We start from the raw sequence: 23,334 nt of genomic DNA, 5'->3' as shown, positions 1-23,334 counted from the left end.
CGGTCGTAGGCCCCTCCTCACCCCCACAGGGCATAGCAGGGCATAAGGAGCCTCCTGACAGCCCACTGCGGGGGAGCGGGGGGCTTCCCGCATCTCCAGAGCCTAAACAGGGGTAGAACAGCCACCGAGGCAGTTACTCTCCATCCTGTGCAGGTAGGTGGAAAGGGCCTTGGCTCGCCCCCGCCCTCAGCACACCAGCCTGTACCCAGAACCTGGCATGGCTTACTTCTCCCTGGCAGCAACGGGTAGCAGTTCATGCCCTGCTACACACTGCTCCTTATGCTGGCTGGATTGCTAGGTCCCAATGCAGCCCTAAGAAAAGAAGAGCCAAAGGGGATGTGCAAAGTGACTGAAAGTTACCACCCAACTGTGGCTTGGTGGCTTCTGTGCAATGAGTTGGTGGGTCTCAGTCTAGCTCCCAATGGACAAAGGTTCATGTAACAAAACCCACCCCATGTTGATGTAACATGGACCCTTTGCTGGCAACCAAGAGGCTAGGGGCTCAATGGGCCGTGAGGAATGCAGGTCATGGCCAGGCTTACTGGGAAGGTCACAGTGGGGATGTTTGTCCTGAAGCTGTTTGTGGCTAAATAAAGGACTTCAGCCCCTAGGGCTGCTGGTCTGGAACTTCTCCCCAGTAATAACCTTTTTTGTGTGCTATTCCTATAGACTCAGCCAGAAATTGTTACATCTCTTTGGGTTCTTACCAGGAGATTTTACTGTTGCTGTTATAAGAAAAATCCCTGACTGAGTTTTATCGGTGCAGTGACCGGTTTTATCAGTTCAGTCTCATCACACACTTAATTTCCATGGGTGAAATAATAAAAAAGAACCCTACACCTTTCTGTGGAATACAGGAAAAGATATTGTGCAGCGGGGCTGAATTCTAGACAGCTGAAGCTCAGCTGGTGTAAAACGGCATAGTGCCATTGAAGTCAAGGGAGCTACGCTGATTGGTACCAGCTGAGCATTTTGTCCTAACTCTATCAAAGGATCATGGATGAAGGTCAATAATATAACTGAGTGCTCACATCTGTCTTTATGTCAGCTCCCCTAGGGCACGGTTTCCACACTTCTAAGAGAATATTAGTGATCTCTTTGGGGATATGGCTGTCTTTATATTCACGACTGACAGTCACACATCATTTAGGATTATATTCAAATATCTTCCTCGTCAGTGCTGCCAACTTCACACCAGCGCTAAGCTCTGTGTTTGCCCTCTTTGCACTTTTAAAAACAATACAGCATCACACAGGATTCAAATATATTGTTACCCCTTTTTGACCCAAGCAGTTAGCCCAAACTTGGGGCCCAGCGGGTTGTTTTGGTTAGGATGAGAAATTGATGATGGAGTCAAGTATCTTTGATGCAATCTTGTTCGTTTACAAAGAAGGTACCAAGCCCTGTTTCCCTGAACACAGCAGGAATCAAACAACAGGAAGCAGTTTCTTTGCGCAGTTCCAACCCTCTTTCAGCCAGCACTCTGCCCGAAAAAGCTGTCTCTACACTTTTCTCAGGGCCATGCTCTCAGTGCTTGTTCAGGTTGCATAAGGATAGGCTTTCTGCCCCTTCTCTGTATCTGTGGTGTTTTCTTGGGAACTACCCACCGGATTGGGCAAAATCCCTCTTAGTAGCTGTTCTCCAATTGCTCTACCTGTAAAGGATTAAAAAGTCTCGCTGCTATATAGGTAAAAGGAAGTGAGTCGGCACCTGGCCAAAAGAGCCAATGGGAAGGCTAGAACTTTTTAAAATTGAAACAAGACTCCCCTTTTGTCTGTTGGTTGTTGTTCTCGGGGAAAGGCAGACAGGGAGCAGTTATGCTGTGAGAGGCTTGGGCCAGGTATGAAAAATCCTCAGTATCATACCTAGAAACTACTCATCTAAAACCCCAGATATGTAAGTAGATCAGGAAATGTTTAGGAAGACGTGATTAGGGTTATCCTTTTTATTTCTTTATGGCTTGTGTATTCCTCTGTGCTAACCCCAGTGCTTTTGTTTTGCTTATAACCTTTAAGCTAGACCTCAAGAGAGCTAGTCTTGATGCTTAATTCTTGTAGTTGTTTTTTTTTTAAATCTAGCAAAAACCTAAATTCCCAGATGTATTTTCTTCTTTTTTTTATTAATAACATTTACCTTTTTTAAGAACAGAATTGGATTTTTGTGTCTTAAGAGGTTTGTGCACATGTTGTTTAATTAGCTGGTGGCAACAACTGATTTCCCTTTTTTTTTTCCTTTCTCAGCTCTTCCCTGGAGGGGTGTGTGTGAAAGGGCTTGAGGGTATCCCACAGGATGGAATTCCCAAGTGCACCTTCCTGGGTTCTCAACGGGGTTTTGCACTTCGGTGGTGGCAGCATCTACCAATCCAAGGTCAGAGAGAAGCTGTAACCTTGGGAGTTTAATACCAACCTGGAATGGCCAATATTAATTTTTAGAGTCCTTGTGGGTCCCACCTTCTGCACTCGAAGTGCCAGTGTTGGGGAATCAGCCTTGACAGGCTACTAACCAGAGATGGGCCGAAATAAAACAATAATAAAAATCACCAAACATTGGGAAATGTTTGAATCCATAGCCAGACATATCAGCTGCCCTAATCTCTGTAGAGGACCTGTGAAAAGGGGTGGGGGCACTTTCAGGTCCCCAGTAAACAAGGGGTTAACTCTATCTCAGCTTCCCCTTCCCTTTGCTTAGGTATTCAGAGGATGACGATGAGGCTCACTGTTTGGCAGGACAAGTGGCCTAGTGGTTATGTCAAAAAACAAGGGGGAAGGAGACCTTGGTGTAAACCTTGGATCTGCCACAGGCCTGCAGTGTAGCATTGGGCAAATGGCTTGACCTCGCTGTGACTCAGTTTCCTGACCTGAGGAGGGTATAGTGTGGATAAATTCATCAATATTTGGTGCTCAGGTACCATGGCAATGAGTGAGGTACAATAACAGGAGGCAGAGACAAGGAGAGTGTGTGTTGGAAGGGCAGGCTCCACAGCTAGTGGCTGGAAGGCTGGGTTCCAGCTCCCCAAACTGACAGTTTTTCTGATGCTACATGATTTTACCTTCTTATAAACACTAACCCTTGAGGAAAAACCTTGCCAATGGCCGCTCTGTGTTGTGAGGAAGGGGTGGGCCCTGAATCAAACCCATCAACATTTGCGGAAAGTTTGAGTGCCTCTGGATCTGAACTTTGAACCTCCTGTTATTCCTGGGAGAGGGCGCAGGGGATTGCTGTGTGGTGTGAGCTCTGTGTTGGCAGATCTGGGTCCCCTTGCACAGATTTCATTAATGCTATGGACAGTTGGCGAGATGCTGCAGATCCATTTGAGTTAGGTTCATCCTGGGTGAAGGCTGCTGATAAATGGGTTAGCCCTTGCCACTGCCTCCCATCCACTTCATCTCTCCCCTATCAATCACACTCGCTTCTTGTTTTCCAATCCATCCTCCTTTCCCTCCTTCCATCAACACCCTCCCTGTTATTTTCCCCTTTTCCTTTCACTCCTAATCTCTTCCTCTCCCTCATCCACTTACTCCATGATTCTCCCCTTCCGGTGGTGTCCCCCATTCCTTTCTTCCATCCCTTTTCTCTCCCTCATCCAGCTTCCTTTATTCTCTCCCTTCCTCATGGGAGGCCCACCATCGCAGCTGACACCAAGAACTGAACTGGGAATCTCCAATGCACACAAGCTAAAAGCACCAAGTGCTACAGCTTGAATTAAAGAGCTGGGCTTCCTAGCTGTGGCTGTATCAGACTCACCGCCTGTTGGACCGGGCACAGAGCTGGACCCTTGGACACACCCTGGTCAATGGGTTAGACCAGGGATCAGCAACCCTTTCAGAAGTGGTGTGCCAAGTCTTAATTTATTCACTCTAATTTAAGGTTTCGCATGCCAGTAATATATTTTAACATTTTTAGAAGGTCTCTTTCTATGAGTCTATAATATATAACTAAACTATTGTTGTATGTAAAGTAAATAAGATTTTTAAAATGTTTAAGAAGCTTCATTTAAAATTAATTAAAATGCAGAGCCCCCCGGACTGGTGGCCAGGACCCAGGCAGTGTGGGTGCCACTGAAAATCATCTCGTGTGCTGCCTTCGGCACCAGTGCCATAGGTTGCCTACCCCTGGGTTAGACTCTCTCAGCCTTTTTCTTCCCCCTCTCAATCCATAGCCTCTGTTTTCTCCTCCACTTCCTCCATCCCTCTTTCACCTAACACTTTGCTGTCCTCCCACACCCTCACTCCCGCACCTCTGTTGGTCTCCCCAGTTGCTCATCTCTTCTACCTCCCTCATTAATATTATTATTACCATAATGCCTAGCAGCCCAGTCATGGACCAGGTGCTTGGCACTGTACCAACAGAACAAAAAGATGGGTCTATGATGGGGTCTTCACCCCACACAAGGCAGATTAAATTAGGATAATTATTCTTATAGGCTGCACCTGTGGGAGAGCCAGCGATTGAAAGGCTGATTTACGATGGAGCCCGGCTGAGAAGGAATGGGTAGGGCTGGTATAAAGCCAGGAAGTTGGCAGCAGAAAAGGATTGCAGGGGAACTAGTCTGCAGTCACCCCCTGGGAGAAGGGAGGTGTGTTTGGAGCTATAGAATTAAGTAGTCTGTGAGTACTCCCTGGGTGGAGGGAGTTTGGGCTGGTAAACCCAGAGTAGGGGGAGCCAGAAGGTGTAAGATAAGGGGACCAGATGGGATGAAGAAAATATTGGGACATATGTGGGAGAGTCCCGCCGGCACAGAGAGGAAAAAAAAAACGGAGTCCCGCTGGCAGAGAGATAGAAACGGGGGGGCGAGGGGGGGGGAACCAGAGTCCCGGAGTCCCGCTGGCAGAGGAGGAAAAAAAAATAAAAAAGGCGGAGTCCCGCTGGCAGAACAAAACAAAAAAACCAGGAGTGCGAAATATCGGGACAAATTGTGTCCCGACCAAACATCGATTGGGACGCGGGATAAACACCGAAAAATCAGGACAGTCCTGATTTTATGGGGACATCTGGTCACCCTAGTGTAAGAAGGAGTCTAGGGAAAGAAAAACCAGGTCTGAAAGAAGGCAGACCACAGTTGCTAGACATAGGGTCCCTGGACTGGAACCTGGCGTAGATGGCAGACCCGGGTCCCCTACCAGCCACTGGAGAAAGAGGTGCAGATTGGGCAGTGGAGCAAAAGACTGCCTGGATTTTGATACCCTGGGAGGGGAGGATTATAGTGACCTGGCCAGAGGGCGAAGCCATAAAGAGAGAGCAGGCAGCTTCAAATCCATCATAGATGTTACCCTTAGAAACTCCAAGTGAACTTCTCTGCAGCTACAAAAGGGATAGAAAGCAAAGCTGACTGGATCTGCAGCATGGATTGTTTGGAAAGGACTGGCAGTCAGGTAGATCCTGTTTGTCCAATCTGCCTGACTCAGTAGTTTGGCTGGCAACTAATCCTGTTACCTTCTCAGATCTGCCAGATGAGCACAGGCAAAGGCAGGACAGCCTCAAAGACAGATGGTGTATCCGAGATGAACTTTCCTGGATAAATAAGTTATGCACAGGCACACCAAGGGGACCAAGACAAACCAGGTGAACAAGACAACCTCTCTCAACAAGCAACCAAGCCAGCTAAGGAGACAGCGTTGGGGCCACAGGTGTCTGTTCTTTGTGAGCTTGTCACTACTTTCTAACTGTGTTCGGCATGGCATGGCCTTTCTGTGCTGCCAGAAGCAGCTATTTTTTTTCTCATGAGCCCACTTATGCTCTTTCCTTCTGGGTCCCTGGTTAATTACCCGTTGTGCGCTGCAAAATAACTCGTGTGATTTATCTGTTTATTATCCTTTCTCTAGAAGAGCTTCGTCCACAGCCGTAGCTTTCTTTTTCAGCTTCCAAGGCTTGTCTCTCATTCCAAGGCTGTAATTCATGTCCCCTTGTATTTGTACTGTGTGATGAATACAGATTAACTGTATCAGTCCTTCCTGATAAGTACAGTATGAATGGGGCATTTAGTCCACCAGGAAGGCCCACCACCTTTGGTGCAAGAGGAAGTTTCCAAGCAATCTTCCATGCAGAGCACTCTGCAGCAATCCATTCTCCAGGCAACAGAGGCCTGGACCACTCTGCTGAGGCCCTGCACCTGACCAAAGCAATGGCAATTTGCCAGCCAAGAACAAATGAAAGCAAGTGCTCCAGACCGCTGCTATCATCCATGCCCCCACACCAGTGAAATAAGGTCATAGAGCTGAGTTCCTTCAGCACCCTGGAGACACCACAAGCCACACCTCCTCACGTTCTCCCCCAGCTGCCCCACAGGCATGTTTGACAAGTGGAATGATGAGACAGAACCTGCTGCCCTTCCACCTGGGACCCCTCGCAGCAGGTGAGCCTGAGCCTCCATCCAGCACCCCCTGTGGATCTTCTCAACCAGAGAGGAACAAGGCCATTCCAACGGCACCTTCCATTCTGCAACCATATCCAAAGCCCCCTGGAGTCAGTGGTATTGGACCTTATTGTGCATCATTGTGCTGGGAGGCACCGGGAATGCGAATGGTTATTAGCAGCCTCTCCCTTAAACCAGTGGTTCTCAAAGCCGGTCCGCCGCTTGTTCAGGGAAAGCCCCTGGCAGGTTGGGCTGGTTTGTTTACCTGCTGTGTCCGCAGGTTCGGCCAATTGCGGCTCCCACTGGCCTTGGTTCGCCGCTCTAGGCCAATGGGAGCTGCAGGAAGCGGCATGGGCCGAGGGATGTGCTGGCCGCTTTTCCCACAGCCCACATTGGCCTGGAGCGGCTAACCGCAGCCAGTGGGAGCCGCGATTGGCCAGACCTGCGGACGCGGCAGGTAAACGAACTGGCCTGGCCCACCAGGGGATTTCCCTGAACAAGCAGCGGACTGGCTTTGAGAACCACTGCCTTAAATCACCCCTGCAGGCTGCCTTAGGCCATTGCTGGTTGAGCTGGTCAGAAAACTGGTGTCAAAACAAGTGGTTTTGGTCAGAAAAAGCTGATTTGACAAATGCAAAGTCTTGCAAAATTTTATTGATTTTGGACAAAATTTCCCGTGAAAGAAAGAATTTGAAATGAGAAAATCTCTGACTTTGGTTTGGTGGGAAGCTTTGAAAATCTCTGTTTTGTTCCTATTCAGAATGAAAACAAATTTGGAAATGTTGAAGACCTGCTCTAACTGCAGCCTCCAGTTTATCCTGCACTGTATTGTGGGTGGTTTCCCTGCGGATTTCTCTTGGGTATGGCGCACTTTGTAATTATTAGCTCAGTTTCCTGCCATGAGGCAGAGAGGCAGAATACATCTAATTAACAGCTCGTTAAGTTGTTAATATCCATCACAGAGGCCAGCATTATAGTAAGTTGCTTTTCACAGCGATTCCCTGTTTAACGCTCGCTTTCATGCCTCTTTTTCTCATGGCTCAATGAACGGTGGTTGGGCCCCATTAGCAGGAGGCATCTCTCCAATGCACAGTGCGCTGATCGTTTGGTCTCTCCTGGCCATGCTGCTTTTATGCAGGCTAGTGCTGCTCACCTGTTTCCACGTGCGAGATGTCAGCATTGATTTGAACATCATTCTCAGTGAATTGCACTGATCCTGCAATTCAAACAGACTGGTGAGAGCCAGCTCAGGATGTCCAGCACTGCACAGGAAGAACCCAGCACCCAGGGCCGGCTTTAGGCCAATTCCACCAATTCCCCCGAATCGGGCCCCGCGCCTAAGAGGGCCCTGCGCCCAGTGAGAATCCTTTCTGGCGCTTTTTTTTTTTTTTTTTACTCACCAGCGGCGGCAGGCAGCAGTGGTGGCATTTTTGGTCCTCGGGTCTGGTCTGGGTGGGTCGCGGCACTCAGCGTCCGGTTCAGTTCCTCTTCCCTGGCCAAGAACCTGAGAGTGAGACCGCGAAGCCAATGCTGCCGCCGACTCAGTAGCCCCATGTTTTTTTTTTTTAATTTTATTATTTTTTTTTTTTTTTTTCCGTTTTTCTGTTTGTTTTGGGTCAGGTCCCACCCCCTGGGCCCTGCCACCAGCACCTAGTGAGATTGGACCCATAAGGCATATGAAATACACTTTGCCTAGGGCGTGTGATCATGTCTTCCTCTAGTGGCCGGTCCCAGTAGCTGCAACCAAAAACACCAGCCCCAGCCACATGAGTCTTGGGTTGGGTCTGCACTCACACATGCTGGTGTCTGTGTACGAGGCTGTGGCTCACGTTTGTTCCCATACTGTGCAGCATCTCCTCAGAGTACCTTGGCATTTGCACCAGATCATCCACTGTGAAACTCCCAATTGCTGCAAAGCCCTTTAGGAGCATGAGGTCGGGGGGAGATGCTGGGGTGTCCCCAGGCAAAGTCATTTTTTCCAGCTGGTTTAACACGTCAGATGTCTCTTTCTTGAAGAAAAGGAGCTGCGTGAGTTGCAGCTTGGTGCACATGTACGCAAGTGGCCTTGTGCCATGGGCAAAGCCCAGCTGTTCTCGTGCCTTGTTATTCCAACTCAGAGCCACCAAAAATCTCCACACGAACTAGGGAGCGAATGAGATTTAGCAGCCAAATTCTGGCTGTTGGCTTTGGCCAAATAATTGCCCCAATGCATGCCTGGAGGAGGCCAAATGGCCAAGGGCTACCCCCCATGATTTGGAGTTCAGCCCAATACCACAGTGAGGTGCTAGGGACTATGCTAGCAACTGGCCTTGTATTTTGGATCCAGAGAGGGCAGCAGGAGCCACACTGTGCCCAGGAGAGAGAAAAGGTGGCAGAAACCAATCCTGACCCTGGGCAGGGAGCCAAGGTAGCCCAGTAGTGTAACCAGAGAGCAAGTGTGAAATATCGGGACAGGGGGTGGGAGGTAATAGGTGCCTATATAACAAAAAGCCCCAAATATCAGGACTGTCCCTATAAAATCAGGACATCTGGTCATCCTAGAGCCCAGCACTCTCAGGGCTAGTTGCAGAGGCTCGGTGCCAAAGGACAGGAAGGGACAGGGAAGCGTTAGGTTAATGCAGAAGCTTACCTTGCTGCTCCCGTGGCACTGTACCTGCCTTAGAAAGGGACTGTGCCTCCCTGATGTGGAGCACCGGCACTGCACGAGCAATGTCCGCTCAGCCCTAGCTGTGACTGTGTGTGGCAGCATGCTGGGGTGTGCAGGAGACGTGCCTCCTGCTCTTCTGTTTTGTCTGATTGTAACGCATGGCCCTGAATTTCCCCTCCCTGGATGGACTGAGAGGATCCGTTATACATTCCCCTCTCCGGGCAGAAGGGAAGGCTCAGTGCCCTCTCATCCTTCTCATTTCTGATGCCGTATGCTGCCACCCACCTGACTCAGACTTGCATGCAGAGCAGTCCGCTGGTGAATGGCCCAATGAATGAGGGAGGGAGAGTCTCAGAGAAGTGGGTTGCTCATCCTAATGTGCACACTGCTAATTCACCAGGCCCAACAGGCTGCAGAGAGACCTGGAAATCCATCCGTTCCTCATCACTCCACCTTCTCCCCACTCCTCTCTTCCAGCTCAAACCCCTGCTATCCCCTCATTGCCCCACCCCTTTGAGTGCCAGCTTACCTCACCCTCCTTTCCAAGGGCCCAACGCTGCCTGCTTCCATTTACAGCATCTGACCTGCCTCATTTGCTTGCCCAGCTCCACCGCAGCCTGATGAGTCCTGGCTTTGCCCTGCTGGTTTCTGGACTCTGGGAGCAGTGAGGAGGAGCAGGGTGTGCTGGGAGTGCTTGCTGGATTGGTGGGGATTCCTGGCAGAGGGAAGCAGGACCAATCAGGACTCATCTTAGAGAAGAGTCCCAATCTGCTGCCAGCAGCATCCACCAGCATCTTTTGGTCTCAGATCCCTAAGGGGTTAAATGTGTTTCTACTCTGAAAAGTTACTTAAATTGGCCTCCCGGGGGCTCCCTGTTTATTGATCTGGAGTCATGAGATAAATGTGCTCCATTTACAAGTGAAGTTGCTTTTCTAACTTTCAAATGTTATTTGCAAACTCCAGCCTTGTCTAGCTTAAAAAAAGAGTACCAGTGTCATTAAAATCCATCTAGTGATGATGGTGAAAACCGCTAATAGAAATGTAGAAAACCGCTAACGTCTGGGAGCCGACAGGCCAATCTGGGCTGCCCAGCTGCCTACAAGCTATGCCCCAAGTAAGGCCCATGCAATGTTAATGAGGTGCCACTGCCACAGGTGTTAATGAAGACAGGATTTGGCCTTGCCTTTGGAATGTAGCAGTTATTTGGATGATGCATGAGGCAGAAGAATATCCAGCTTATTTTCCCACAGTGATGGCACTTACAACAATACCCACTGAACTTTCCAATTGTAGATCCCCAAGTGTTACAAGGGTAAGTATCTTCATTATGACAGAAGGGGAAAACAAGGCACAGAGCAGGTAAGATCAACATTTTCCACTTGTTTGGGGTACCTGAGGTGCTCTGATCCTAAGGTGATGGGGCCATGTAAACACCTGGAGAGAGAACTTGATGCACTTCAGTCAGGGTTAGAGCTGAGAGGTGCCCAAACTTAGGCACTTTGGAGCTTAAGTATTTGCCCAAGATCACAGATCAAGTCAATGGCTGGACCAGGAATAGAATGCAGGTCTCCTGACTCCCAGGTCAGTGCATTTGCTACTGGCCTACGCTGCCTTCTGGGTGGCTCTACATTGCTACAGAAGTGAAAACCATTAACACCTTATTAATGTGCGTGTCAACATCAGCAGCTGTGCCTGTGACACACACCCGGGGAGCAGATCTGCCAAGTGAGAAGAGGCTATTTGTTCATTGTCACTTTGCAGAGTAGAAACACGCTTTGTAGAGCAGGGGGCTTGCAAGTCTCCTCTGGGTTTAAATCCCAGCCTAGAGAAAATGGAAAGACCAGAGGCCTAATTCTCCAGTGCCTGCACCATGTATAGACATCTGTGCCAGTGCAAAGTGGACCTGTGCTACTGCCGTTCCAAGCTGGTGGGATCCCACACCCACTGGGCACTGGTGTGATTGCACAAGGTGCAGGGCAACAGAGGACTAGGCCTATCATGACTACCCTAAAGCAAAGGAAAGGCTTAATCCAGCATAGGCTAGACTGTCACCTCACCCACTTCAGCCCCTCAGGTCCTGACTGGGCTCCTACTGAAGTGAGTGAAAGAATTGCCTTTGGCTCCAATGGGAGCAGGATCAAACCCCCAGGGAAGGGAATAAGGAAGCCTGCAGTTAGACAACAGCTTTAACTGCAGATCCCCAATCTGCTAATATACTCCTGGCGGTTATAACAAAACCAGACACCCAAAGCCACATGCTCTGCTAATTCCAAATTGCTCATGCTCACTCTTCTTGTAGCGTCGCACATAGAGGTCCCCTGTACAAGTACAGTGAAAGATAGTCACTACCACAAAGAGCTTACAATTTAAGCAGACACACAAAATACCTTGCCCCACAGTCAGCCAGTGGCTGAGCCAGGACTAGAAACCAGGTCTCCCAATGCCCACTCTACCCACTCAACCATATTGCCTCTCCTCTTAGTGCAGCATCCAACACTCTTCTTGTTGCTAAAGCACCAAACCAAAGCCCACTGAAGCAAATGGAAAGACTCCCATTGACTACTCTGGGCTCTGGATCAGACCTGTGCTTCTAGCTGTATAGAACTTTCTTCCAACAAAAGAGCAGAAGAAATTCTGTTGACGCACATCTGGGATGCTGCTCACCTCCCCATGCTGGCTCGTGTTTGCCTTTTTTTAAGACAGAAAAAACAGTATCTTACGAGATGAGGGCAGAAAGACCAATTTTCCTTTCTAAATTGTCAATAAATACAAGTTCCACTCACTCCCAAGTTGACCTGGTAATTGTAATTCTAAATTAAATGTAAATGTATTGGCTGCTGGTAAAGGTCATTTCACGGAAAATTGTTATGTTTGCCTCTTGCTCAGATTCATGAATATTAGCCATGTATAAATCACAGGATACTTAGCTGATACAGCCATTTCACACCTTCATTCCCAAATCTTCATGCAAACCCATTTGTAAGTCAATGTACACAAGGAGAACTCAGTCTTAATGGATTTATTTGTATTGCGTCGGTCTAAATCCTGAGAGGTATGGAGCATCTGAAATCAAGACACAAGCGCTCAGCATCCTTCAGTATTCAGCCTTTTGGGAGTGTGGCATGAAGCTCTTATGGGAGCACACAGGAAGTTCTGTTCTTCCAGGTTTCCATTGCATGGGCTATATATGGAACTCCTGCTTAAATAGTGTGGCTCTCTGTCCCACTCGAGTGGCTGGACAATGAGACGTGAAATCTGTTTTAAGGGACGTCTCAGGGGACTGCCCATAATCAGTTACTTAATGGATGTAAGTCTTCTAGTAAAGATGCAGCAGAATCTGTCTTTGGGGATACTCCAGGGCCGTCCCAGAAGACAGAAGGCTGGCCTATTGTGCCTAGGATTCACTGTCTATGGGTTTCCACGCTCATTTGTTCGCTGACTTGTTTCAGGTTTGGCAGCCTGAGCTCAGACGGATAATGCCCAATATCAATGGACCTTTTGCAGTGTGAGGGCAAAGATAATGTTCAGCTGCATCTGGGGCCCGAGTCAAATCTCAGTGATGCCAGAGGGTCTCCTTCCCCTGAGTGCAATGGTCATTAGAAGGAAAAATGCTGGGTGTGCTGCATTGTTCAGCAGTAACGTAATGTGATGACGAGATGCAGGAGATGACCAGGTGGGTGGGCCCCTAGTTTAGAGCTAAGTGAATAATTCACAGTGTACTCAAGGAATTTACCCTCTTTCTCCTGAGAAGACTGGGATTTCCTCAGTGTTTGAAATTACTCAACATGCTGCTCTCCTCCCACTACAGGTGTATCTGCTCTCAAGTACTTGCTACTCAGTAGTCAATATTAGTTGTGGTTGGTCACATACGTAACATGGTCTGTTTTCTGTTACCTGATTGGATAAGCATAATTTCTGCAACAAGGAGTGAGGACTTGATGAGACCACTGGGGCTTTGAGTAGTTCACAGAGTGAGAACAGATAAACAGGATTAGGGATTTGTATAAAATGTTAAACCTTTTCCTTTGTGGGCTGCCAAGCATTTGCCAGAGGCCTCCTTCTGATAAAAACTGAGCTGCTGTCACATTAATTGTCTGGGTGCAGAGTTTAATTTTGTCTTGTCTCATTCATACAATTAATTCCACATGCACGCATGCAAAGGGTCTGGTCAGATCCTCAACTGACTCTTTAACTGCCTCAATGCCAGGACTCCAGCTAGGGGCTTTGTTGGGGAACTGGTGCTGCTCAATCCCATGCAAGTGCCCCCCATCCCATGCAAAATATACCATTTCTGGTGCAAACACTCAAGCGTAAGAGCTCCAGCTCCATCCAAGCTGCTGCTGGGTGGGAAGGAGGGTTCTGCTGCAGTGGGGACAGCTTGGAAGAGATGCCCCCAGACTGCACTTAATTTGTAATGAAAGAGGTGCCAGAGCTCAAGCAATTTTTTTACATTCATAACCAATGCAGCAAACCCAAAAGTGTTGGAGCTATGAACTGCCAAGCCTATAGGTGCTTAGGCTATGAACTGCCAAGACCAGAGGTGCCGGGGCTCAGCCCTGGCAAGCCCTGGCACAAATTAAGCATTGGTTGCCCCTGTCTGGTTCTAATGCTGCAGAGCAGAAGGCCATGCTGGCTTGTTTGCTGCACGTCTGCAGGAGGTCCCCAAAATTCCAGCACCCCAATTCATCGCTTGCATTGCTCCTACTTAACATCAGCCTCTGCCCAAAGCCGACAACACCACTGTCCCTGTAGTGGAGTGGGCTCATAGTGGGTGCGCCCCCTCCTGACTGGGTGTGGTTCCCAGGTCCTTCTGTCCTTTGTTTACCCCATCTTCTCCCCCAGTTGGCAGTCTTTGGGGGAACCTCTCTGCAGGCTGCTGCTCACAGGCCGGAGCTTGCTCTTGTTCCTCCCCTTCCTTACCACTGGCTGGAATAAGGACCCGTCTCTCAGGTAGCCCCTAGTCCCGTAAGGGCTCAGTTCCACAGAGTCCTTTGCCCCTTCCCAGGGTTTACCTTCCTGGGGCGCATTGGTTACTGTCAGTCAGGATGGCTTCAGGAGCGGTGTGTCTCGCAGTTATCTCCTCCATGGCAGAAGTTTTTAAGTTGCTCCCCCTCCAGGCTGAGCAAGTCTGGCAGGGGTGCCTCATTGGCGTGCAGCAGGCCCAGAGGAGCTCGTTAGCCCCACTCAGACCCAGGTGAGAGTGTGTACCTTCACAGCATGGTCAGTGGCCTCTTCTCATCAAGCAGCCCCTGTGGTGGTCTGCCTCTTCCGGTGACTCAGCACCTCAGTCAGGTCACTCACAGTCCTTCCCAGTCTGGGTAACAGCGTCCAGCAAACAAAAGACCAGCGGCCTCACACTGAGGCCAGACTCACTAGTCCTTCCATCACTGCTCTCTGGGGTCACCGCACCACCTTCCTTGGCAGGCCTGTAGGGGGAGCTAGGCCTGTCCTCTCCTCTGGGCTCCAGCTCCAAGGTCCTGTAGTGGGCAGGTACGGTCTGTCTGTTCACACTCCTCCTGCTTCCTCCCTGGGCTAGTTCCTACCTCAGCCTGGCCGCAGGCCTTTTCCACAGCCCCTTCCCAGGCTCCATGACCTCTCAATCCTCCCAGCCCTCCCTTCCCCACCTTTCAAGATTCTCCCTTTTTTTCAGGGCAGGGGCTCCCAGGGCTCCTCCTGGAGTCCCCCCAACAAATCCCAAACAAAATGAGCATCTTAAACCACTTCAGCTCTCCTCAGGCTCACATTCTCATCCCTCTTAAGCCTTCTCTGTTCTCCAGTCCTCAGTTAAATACCAACTCCCAGAGCTGTGTCCCCTGGACAAGGCCCACCACTAGAGCTAACTCCCTCCCTGTGGCTTTCCCAAACTCTCCTCTACCTGACTCCTATCAGCCCTTCTGTGAGAAAAGAAATTCCCAACCTCCTTAGTCTTTCTTTCTTTCTTTCTTTCTTTCTTTCTTTCTTTCTTTCTTTCTTTCTTTCTTTCTTGTGTTTTTGGCAAAGCAGGCTCACTTGCTGAGCCTTTGGGGCACTGTAATAATCATGTATAGAGTCACAGGGGTTTGTTGGAACACTGAAAGTAACAAGTCTAGCACACACAGGCTGGACTTGGCTTTTCAATACCTCCCCCGAGCCTGATCAGCTACTACAAGATCAACATCATAACATACAAGACAGCAGCTCAACACTATGATAAAGATACGGCCCCATCTGTTGGGGCAGGTGCTGTCTACACTGATCACTATAGTACATTCAGGTCACAATTTCAAGTTTTCTTCACAACCCCAAGAGACAGAAATGTACTTTTGTCAAAAAAATGCAAGCTGGGATTCTCAGCTAATTACCTGCCTCCAAGAGCTAGGGCATTAAGGCAAATCTAATGAGACTTTGTGATAAAATCATCAGAGTTGGCACTGCAGTTGGCTTCTATGATCTGAGGATGGAACCTCTCCGCAGGTTTCAGTGCTCTTCTGGGCCCTGGCATTTGATGCTGATGTGCCCACCATGGCGTTTTGACATCACGATGCAATCTGTGTCCGTCACACCTAAACTGGCAAACACGGGTTCCGTTAACGTGGCTCAAAAGCAGCTTGTTCAGTCCCGTTCCCATCCAAACTATTCCCTTTTGGGAAATCCTCACATGATTTCCCAAAAGTATAACATTGACCAGCAGAGCTGGGCTGGGCTGGCTCTGGGTTTTTTGCCGCTTCAAGCAAAAAAAAAAAAGGGGGGGGCCACCAGAGCGGCAAAGTGGGGGGTGGGGGGCGACATGGTGCGTCTGGAGCGGCAAAGCCGGGGGAGGGGGGGAACACAGCACGGCTGGAGCGGCAAAGCAGAGAGGGGGGCAAACACAAAAACAGCGCGGGTGGAGCAGCAAAGCGGGGGGGCGAGGGGAGAAACAATGGCGTGGCCGGCAAAGCAGGGGAAAAACAAAACAAAAATCCCTACAGGGCGGCCGGAGCCAGGGGACTCCCTGTGCTGCAGAGTGCGCGCCCGGTCTAATGGGGGGTAAGGGGAGAGAGCGGGGGGGAGAGAGAGAAGGGGGGTGACCAGCGTTTCAGCGGGGTGCTCGCCACGCAGCCTCGACCACTGTGCCGCCTGCCGGTAGGGCTCCGCTCCGCTCCGGTTGGTGGGGAGGGAAGGACGTGGGCTGCCCTGCCGAGTTTGCTGCAGGGCGCTCCCCTCCTCCGTGCCGCTGTCCCCTATAGGGCAGCCGGAGCAGCGAACAACAACAACAACAACAAAAAAGCGGCCGTGCCGCCCTAGGTTTGGGCGGAATGCCGCCCCGTAGAATCTGCTGCCCCAAGCACAAGCTTGCTCAGCTGGTGCCTGGAGCCGGTCCTCGAGCTGAGACACAGTTCGCACAGGTCGAAACACATCTCTGGCATTGCTCCATGGACTGCAGAAGGATGACAACAGGTCTGAATTGGCCCATGCTTCTTTCTAAAAGGCTTATTTACTCTGTGCCACATCTATTTACACAAAGGCGTTCTTTGCTTGTTTGGGTTTGTTTTGTGTTTGACTTATCACAGACTCAGAAACTTGTACAATATTGAATTATAAATTGAGACACAGTCTCCATGAAAGATTGCTCTTTGAGTATAGGCAGCATTCTCGGCTATGACAGACACAACAAATGCGCACTATAAATAACTAAATATGCTCTGCAACCCAAGATGTGCAAATCAAGCAAGGAGAAAAATAACCATAATTTTTTCCCTTTAATAAATGAATCAAGAAGCTGGGTGATGATTTTGTTTAGCTTTATCTCTCAGCTTCTTGGCGAAATACTCATGCAGCTGATAATGAAATGACCTACTTTTCCCTTCATTGTTCATGACAACACATAAATTAAGAATTATGTCCTTTCAAATTAAACTTATCATTTTGCAGAATTAGAGAGACTCAAAACGGGGCATGTGTTGTGTGGGGAGGGAAGTGGAGGACGTGAATTTTCCAAAGCAGGCTTTGGAATGCTTCTGACAAGGTTAGGTCCTCTTGCTTTACATATTCCCCATCAAGAGTAGGAGGCTAAAAGTCAGAGATCGTGCCAAACTAGTGCATCCACACCAGCAAAACAGCTTTGTCCTCTAAGATTATCTGACTCATGAGACTTTACCTTCAGGTGAATTTACTGGAGGGCTTTGAGGCGACTTGATGCCATTTAGCTAATTATTTAGACAATGCTTTGAGTTTAAACATTGACTCAAAAGCTTGCTTTCTTTGTCAGGATCCTATTATACCATAAACAAATGCAATTTTGGAAATGAATGCCCCAGGAGATCCTCTCTCTCGATATAGAATTGCTGTTCCTCAAAAATCCAACGCTTTGCAAACATTTAATGTATTGTAATTCCCTCTGGCAGGATGAAAGTGCAATAACGTGTGCTTTAATTGAGTTTTTGAATGGAAAGGTTAAATACACCATGCAATTTTGGGGAAAGTTTAAATAAATATTCATTTTAAGGTATGGGGCGGGCCAATACTGGAGTTTTGCTAGCACAGAGCAAGGCTGGAGCCGATATCCAGGGAAAGCATAATTATTTGTTAAAATGACTGTCACGTGCTCGACCGTGGTTTGTCTTGGAGGAGTTAAATGGTTGGGTCATAACAAGGTCATTTAATAATGTTCCATAACTTCCCGAGTATGCCAAAGGCATAAATAAAGGCAGAGCATGGCTCAGGAAATGCACATATGGCAGGATGGTGTCAGGTGTATGGTAACCCTGGTGGTATCATTCTCATAGAGGAGATGCAAGCTGGGATGAGAGCTAAAGTTAGAAACCATTGGAAGGACCTGAATAGTCCTTTGTCCTTTTAAAGTGCAGTACTAAAAAAGTGTAACGGTCTTTAAAAAATCTGTTACAAAACCAAAATAATAGATTTCTGTAAGCAATGACTCTGCTAAAGGCCTCTAACATTCATCACTGCTCTAGTGCTTTCCATCCCCAGACTCCCAAAGCACTTTACAAAGGCAGGGGATTCTCCCTGTTTTACAGCTGGGAAACTGAGGCACAGTGTGATGGGGGCCAGATTCTCAAAAGAACTCAGCAGTAACAATGGGGAGAGATTTTTCCAAAGAGCTCACTTGTGTGTGCCGAGTGCTGGAAGAGCTGGCCCTGCAACACTTTCCCAAGGTTATAAAGTCAAAGTTTGCTGGGTCTCATTTTTGATCTCTAGTTCTGCACATTGCTAACCCACTGCACATCTTTTCCATCTCTGCTCCAAAGATTGCTTTATTCAAAACAATAGACTGGAATCTCAGCTAGTAAAGACTGGCAGAGGTCCATTGAAGTCAATGAATCTATGCCCATGTACACCTGCTGAGAATCTGGCCCATTGCCTGCACTGATCACACATCTAGACTCTGTCAGCTGTGGACCTGAGCACTGCAATATGACAAGAGACTGAGAAAAACTTAGATTTCTTTCTTCTGGATCATAACTCCACTGTACTCCAATTTCTCAGCTAGCTGCTCATCACAGATTATTCCTTCAAATTACTGATTCCTAAGAACCAGCGAAAGGATTTGAGGCTTTGAGGGAAATTGGGTTTTGCCATCTAAGCCTTCATAGAGTAATGAGAGACAGTGATGCCTTCCAAGAGAAATGCTCCATCAGTGCAAACCACCATTGCATGATAATAAAACTCTCTGTGTTGAATCCAGGAACAGCTGCAACCCCCAACCCATTAAATAGCCTACTATACACTAGTGCTTCTCAACCTTTTCCATGCCACCACCCCATGCTACAACACAGAGTTTTAGGACCCCTCTTTCCATCTAGACATAAAGAAAAGGGGGGGAGTGATTTCACCCTTGAAACTTGTTTGTGGCTCCCTCCTCCCCTCACACACACACCATGTTCTATACCCTTGATCCCAAATGCCTATGATTCTTTTAGGATCTTCCCCATCATCAGCTTGTTTGCATTGTATGGCCTGTATCCTGCAAACACTTAAGCACATGCATAAGTGAGTAAAGTTAACATGAGTCTCAAGGTCTGTCTACACTGCAGTCAGAGGTGGGACTGCAGCATGTGTAGACATACCCGAGCTAGCTTTGACCTAGCTAGCTCTAATAACAATAGCAGTGGAGCTCTGGCAGCATGGGCTAGCCACTCAATTGCATACCCAGAGTCCTGGGAGGTCTTGTACAGTTTGTGCTGCTGTAGCTTCACTGCTGTTGTTATTGGAGCTAGCTAGATCAAAGCTAGCTCGGGTATGTCTACAGGTGCTGCAGTCCCATTCTGAGTGTTTGCAGGATTGGGGTCTATGATCTCTTTCTTCCATGATGTGCTCTCCTTAGCACCTTCTATTTTGCCATATTTTCCAGTCTGAAGACTTGCAAGTTGGACTCATGGATGGACTGTGAAACCTTCTCCTTATATGTTTTTAGTTGGCCTCCTCACCCCCTCTGACTCCCAAGCTTTTTCTCTTTCCATTATGGAGCTGATCATGATGGTTGGCAAGGTACACAAGTACATGCCTTTACCCCATTGACCTCAAAGGGACTAGTTACATGCTTAACATTATGGTATGTCTACACTGGCAGAGTTACAGTGCTGACAGTTACAGTGCTGCTCTGAGAGCGCTGAAGGGAAACTGCTGTTGTCAGCTGCCTGTGCAATAGCGTGTTCACACTTGCGGCACTTGCAGTGACATTTGGAGCAGTGCACTCTGGGCAGCAATCCCACAGAGCATCTCTTCCTCTTCTGCCGCTAAGAGTTGTGGGGAGGCGGAGGGGTCGCGGGGCATCCTGGGTCTTGTCCTAATGCCCCGTGATGCATTGCTTCGCATCCCAGCAATCCCTGTGCTTCTGTCCACATTTGGCGCCATCTTTCAATGGTTTGTGTACTGCGCGCTCTGCCTCTTTGGTCTGCAGGAATGGATCCCAAACTGTTGACCAATATGCTGCTCGCTCTGACTAACACATCACGAGTGGCAGTAGAGTTATTCCTTAAACTACAAAGGCAAGAAGAGTGTGACATTGATCTCGTAGTAGTTACAACACAAGATTGCTTGTGACATTCATGGAGGTGCTGACCACAGTGGAATGCTGCTTTTGGGCTTGGGAAACAAGCACTGAGTGGTGGGATCACATTGTCATGCACGTCTGGAATGACGAGCAGTGGCTGCAGAACTTTCGGATGAGGAAAGCCACGTTCATGGAACCACGTTGTTGGTGGCACCAGGCATGACCCAGTGTTGACAGAGGGGTGGAAAATGACAGTGCCAATGAAGGCTCCCTGTATTAGGCCTCTGCTTGTCCGAACCGCGTCCATGTTTAGACTTTAATTAACTCCACAGGCTAGATGGAAAGAATGGAATGTGTGACAACTAGTTATCAGTACCAGGAGGCAATTATACAGCCTGCTTGCACCTGGCTAAAGGGAGTGAAACAGAATGACCGGTCAAGAAAAGTTACTAACGAGATAATATGTTTTTTGCCAAGTATGATCTAACCTGTTTAGAGTAATTGCTGCTTCATAATGTATTTGCTGTATGGGAACTGAAAAGGAGGGAGAAGAGGGGGGGGAAGGGGGAGTTGGGCATTGGGGGTAATAGACATGCTTAGCTAAGATCATGTATAAAGACAGAGAGCTGCTTGTATGAGGTGTGCTTGATCTGAGGTGTGTTCCTCCAAGCACGCGCTTTGAGATCTCAAATAAACTTTTTTTTTGCTTCTCCACCCTGGTGTGTCTAATTGGAGCGAGGCACTCCGGGCAACGAATCACTGTTTGCTGTAGCCTCAGGCCTTGTGCCAGCAACAGTTTTGGCGTCCCTGGGTGGGCTTGAGGCTAAATTTAGCCTTGCCCGGACCCCTCCTGGAGGTCGACGGATTGCGGCAACGACCGATGCCCAGCGCGCACCGGTGACTTCATCGGGGGCCTCGGCGGAGACGCGGTGTGGTCGACCCCGGAGGGCACTACGGTGCAACGCGCTCAGATAGTGGAGAAGCAGCTGCGGGCGACGGTGGGGAACCGGTCTCGTGAATAAGGTAGGAACAGTCCAGTGCTGTTAACCTTTTGTTTGCCTGTTAAGACCTGGGGACGCCCAGTGTCTTCCCATAGGTATGGGGCAGGGACAGAGTACAGGCAGGGTACGGTGTACACCCTTAGAATGCATTCTGATGAATTGGAAAGTGTTTGAAAAAGATCCATTGACTAAAAGTAAACTGAAAAGATTCTGTACAGTAAACTGGCCTCAGTATCAGCTAGAGGGCCAGGAAAGGTGGCCACCGGAGGGATCACTTAATTACAACACGATCCTTCAATTAGCTTTGTTTTGTCAGCGAATGAATAAGTGGAATGAATTTATGTATGCACAGTTGTTTATGTTGTTGAGAGATAGGTCAGATCTGTTGCAAGAGTGTAATCTGACTCCGACAGGCTCGGCAGTCACTGTTGTTAGTTCCCCGAACCCCTCCCCGGTTGTAATGGCAGAGTCGGTGTCCCCTTCGGCTCCTACACCCCCACCGTATAAAGACCAGGTGCCTCAGGTTTCAGAGATTGCTCCTTCAGTGGGATTTTATCCGTTGATTACTGAGACTGTGGTGGCTCGCCCGGGAGCAGAGGGGCGCCGGGCCACTACTATGCTAGTTTACTCACATGTGCCTTTTAACCCAGTGGACCTAGCAGCCTTTAAGGCACAGGCAGGGGAATTCTCCACGAATCCCAGCAAGTTTATTTCGGTTTTTAAGGGATGTTTTGCCAGTCACAAGCCTGACTGGGATGACTGTAATATCCTTATGAGGACCCTGTTGTCTGAAGTAGAAAAAAGGAGGATTTGATGGGCATGTCTGTGGCACAGATTTTGGAAACTGCAAACAAGGTTTACAGCCTTAGAGAGGAAGAGAAGGAAAAAAGGCAAGTAAAGATAATGGTTGCAGCAGTACAGGCCAGTGACAAGAGGAAGTTTCAGGAAGGTGGTGGAAGGGGCCGGGGAATGAGAGGTCGTGGACGTGGGCGCCCTGGCTCACAGGAAAGGCGTTTGGGTCGCAATCAGTGTGCCATATGCCGGAAGGAGGGACACTGGAAAAATGAGTGCCCCGAGAGGGAAGATACCCCTATGATGGCAGCAGAGAATCAAGACTAGGGGTGTCAGGGGAGACGGACTATCCTGCCCCCGGAACCCCGAGTAAAAATGCGGGTGGGAAATTCTGAAATAGACTTTTTAGTAGACTCTGGAGCAGCTCGAACCGCTGTAAATCAACCCCTCCGGCTGCCTGTGGCAGATTCCCTCACTGTGGTCGGCGCTACAGGAAAAGGAATCAAATGTCCAGTGTATGCCCCAGCAGAATGTGCTTTGGGAGACAGAACTCTCTCCCACAAGCTGGTTTACCTCCCCGACTGCCCAACGCCTCTACTGGGACGGGATCTGCTTTGTCGCTTAGGTGCCACCCTGCACTTCACCCAAGATGAAATCACCCTCACCTTGCCCCCAGAGAATGCCTGGATAATGACTCTTGCAGTTGAGCCCTCAGCCATGCAAGCCCCAGAGTGGAGCCAGTGGGAGGACCAGGTTTTTCCTCTAGTATGGGCATCGGGGGTCCCAGGAAAGGCAGTACATCACACCCCCATTAAAGTTCAGCTCCTGCCAGGAAAAGGTCCGGTGCGGATCAAGCAGTATCCGATCAAGAGGGAGGCCAGAGAAGGGCTGCAGGAAACTATAAATCAGTTTCTGAAGTACGGGGTACTGCGAGAATGTCAGTCAGCCTGGAACACCCCCATCCTGCCTGTTCGAAAGCCCAATGGCACCTATCGGCTGGTCCAGGACCTGAGGGCAGTTAATGAACAGGTTAAGACTCTGCACCCCCTTGTTCCAAACCCCTATACACTGTTGGCATCTATAGGAGGGCAGTACACCCACTTTTCAGTCCTAGACCTGAAAGATGCTTTCTTCACAATTCCTGTTGACACACAATCTCAGGAGATTTTCTCCTTCGAGTGGGAAGACGACCGAAGGGTTAAAAGGCAGCTTTGCTGGACTGTGTTAGCACAGAGATTTAAGAACTCCCCCACGCTGTTCGGCCAGGCTCTGGCCAAAGACCTGGAGGAGTGGAATACTCCGGACGGGATTCTCCTCCTGCAGTATGTTGACGACCTGTTAATAGGGGCGGTGGGATTAACCCCTTGCCTCCACGCCACTGTGAGCCTCCTGAACTTTGTTGGACTCAGAGGATACCGGGTAGCTCAGAGCAAGGCTCAAATTGCCCTCTCAGAAGTACAGTACTTAGGATTTCACATAAGACAGGGGGAGAGACAGCTTTCAAATGAAAGGAAGGAAGCAATTTGTCAAATTTCTGTCCCAAGCAATCGTAAACAGCTCAGGGCTTTTC

General features: G+C 48.9%; 1 long non-coding RNA gene across 3 annotated transcripts; it reads right to left on the bottom strand.

Annotated features, from left to right (window-relative positions):
* Positions 1–1,325: 1,325 nt before the first annotated feature.
* Positions 1,326–15,492, bottom strand: LOC120369685. Of its 3 annotated transcripts, XR_005583331.1 has the most exons (4): positions 15,341–15,492; positions 9,529–9,714; positions 7,506–7,568; positions 1,326–1,654 (listed from the first exon to the last, which is right to left on the bottom strand). It is a non-coding gene; the product is annotated as an uncharacterized LOC120369685 (long non-coding RNA). The 3 variants fall into 3 exon arrangements; XR_005583332.1 differs by lacking the exon at positions 7,506–7,568; XR_005583330.1 differs by lacking the exon at positions 1,326–1,654 and having other exon boundaries at positions 7,075–7,568.
* Between the last annotated feature and the right edge of the window lie 7,842 nt (positions 15,493–23,334).

The sequence above is a fragment of the Mauremys reevesii genome, linkage group 8, assembly GCF_016161935.1.
Source record: "Mauremys reevesii isolate NIE-2019 linkage group 8, ASM1616193v1, whole genome shotgun sequence".
NCBI classification, from domain to species: Eukaryota; Metazoa; Chordata; order Testudines; family Geoemydidae; genus Mauremys; species Mauremys reevesii.
Note: the sequence above shows the minus strand (reverse complement) of the source record. Positions and strands in the feature narration are given on the sequence as shown.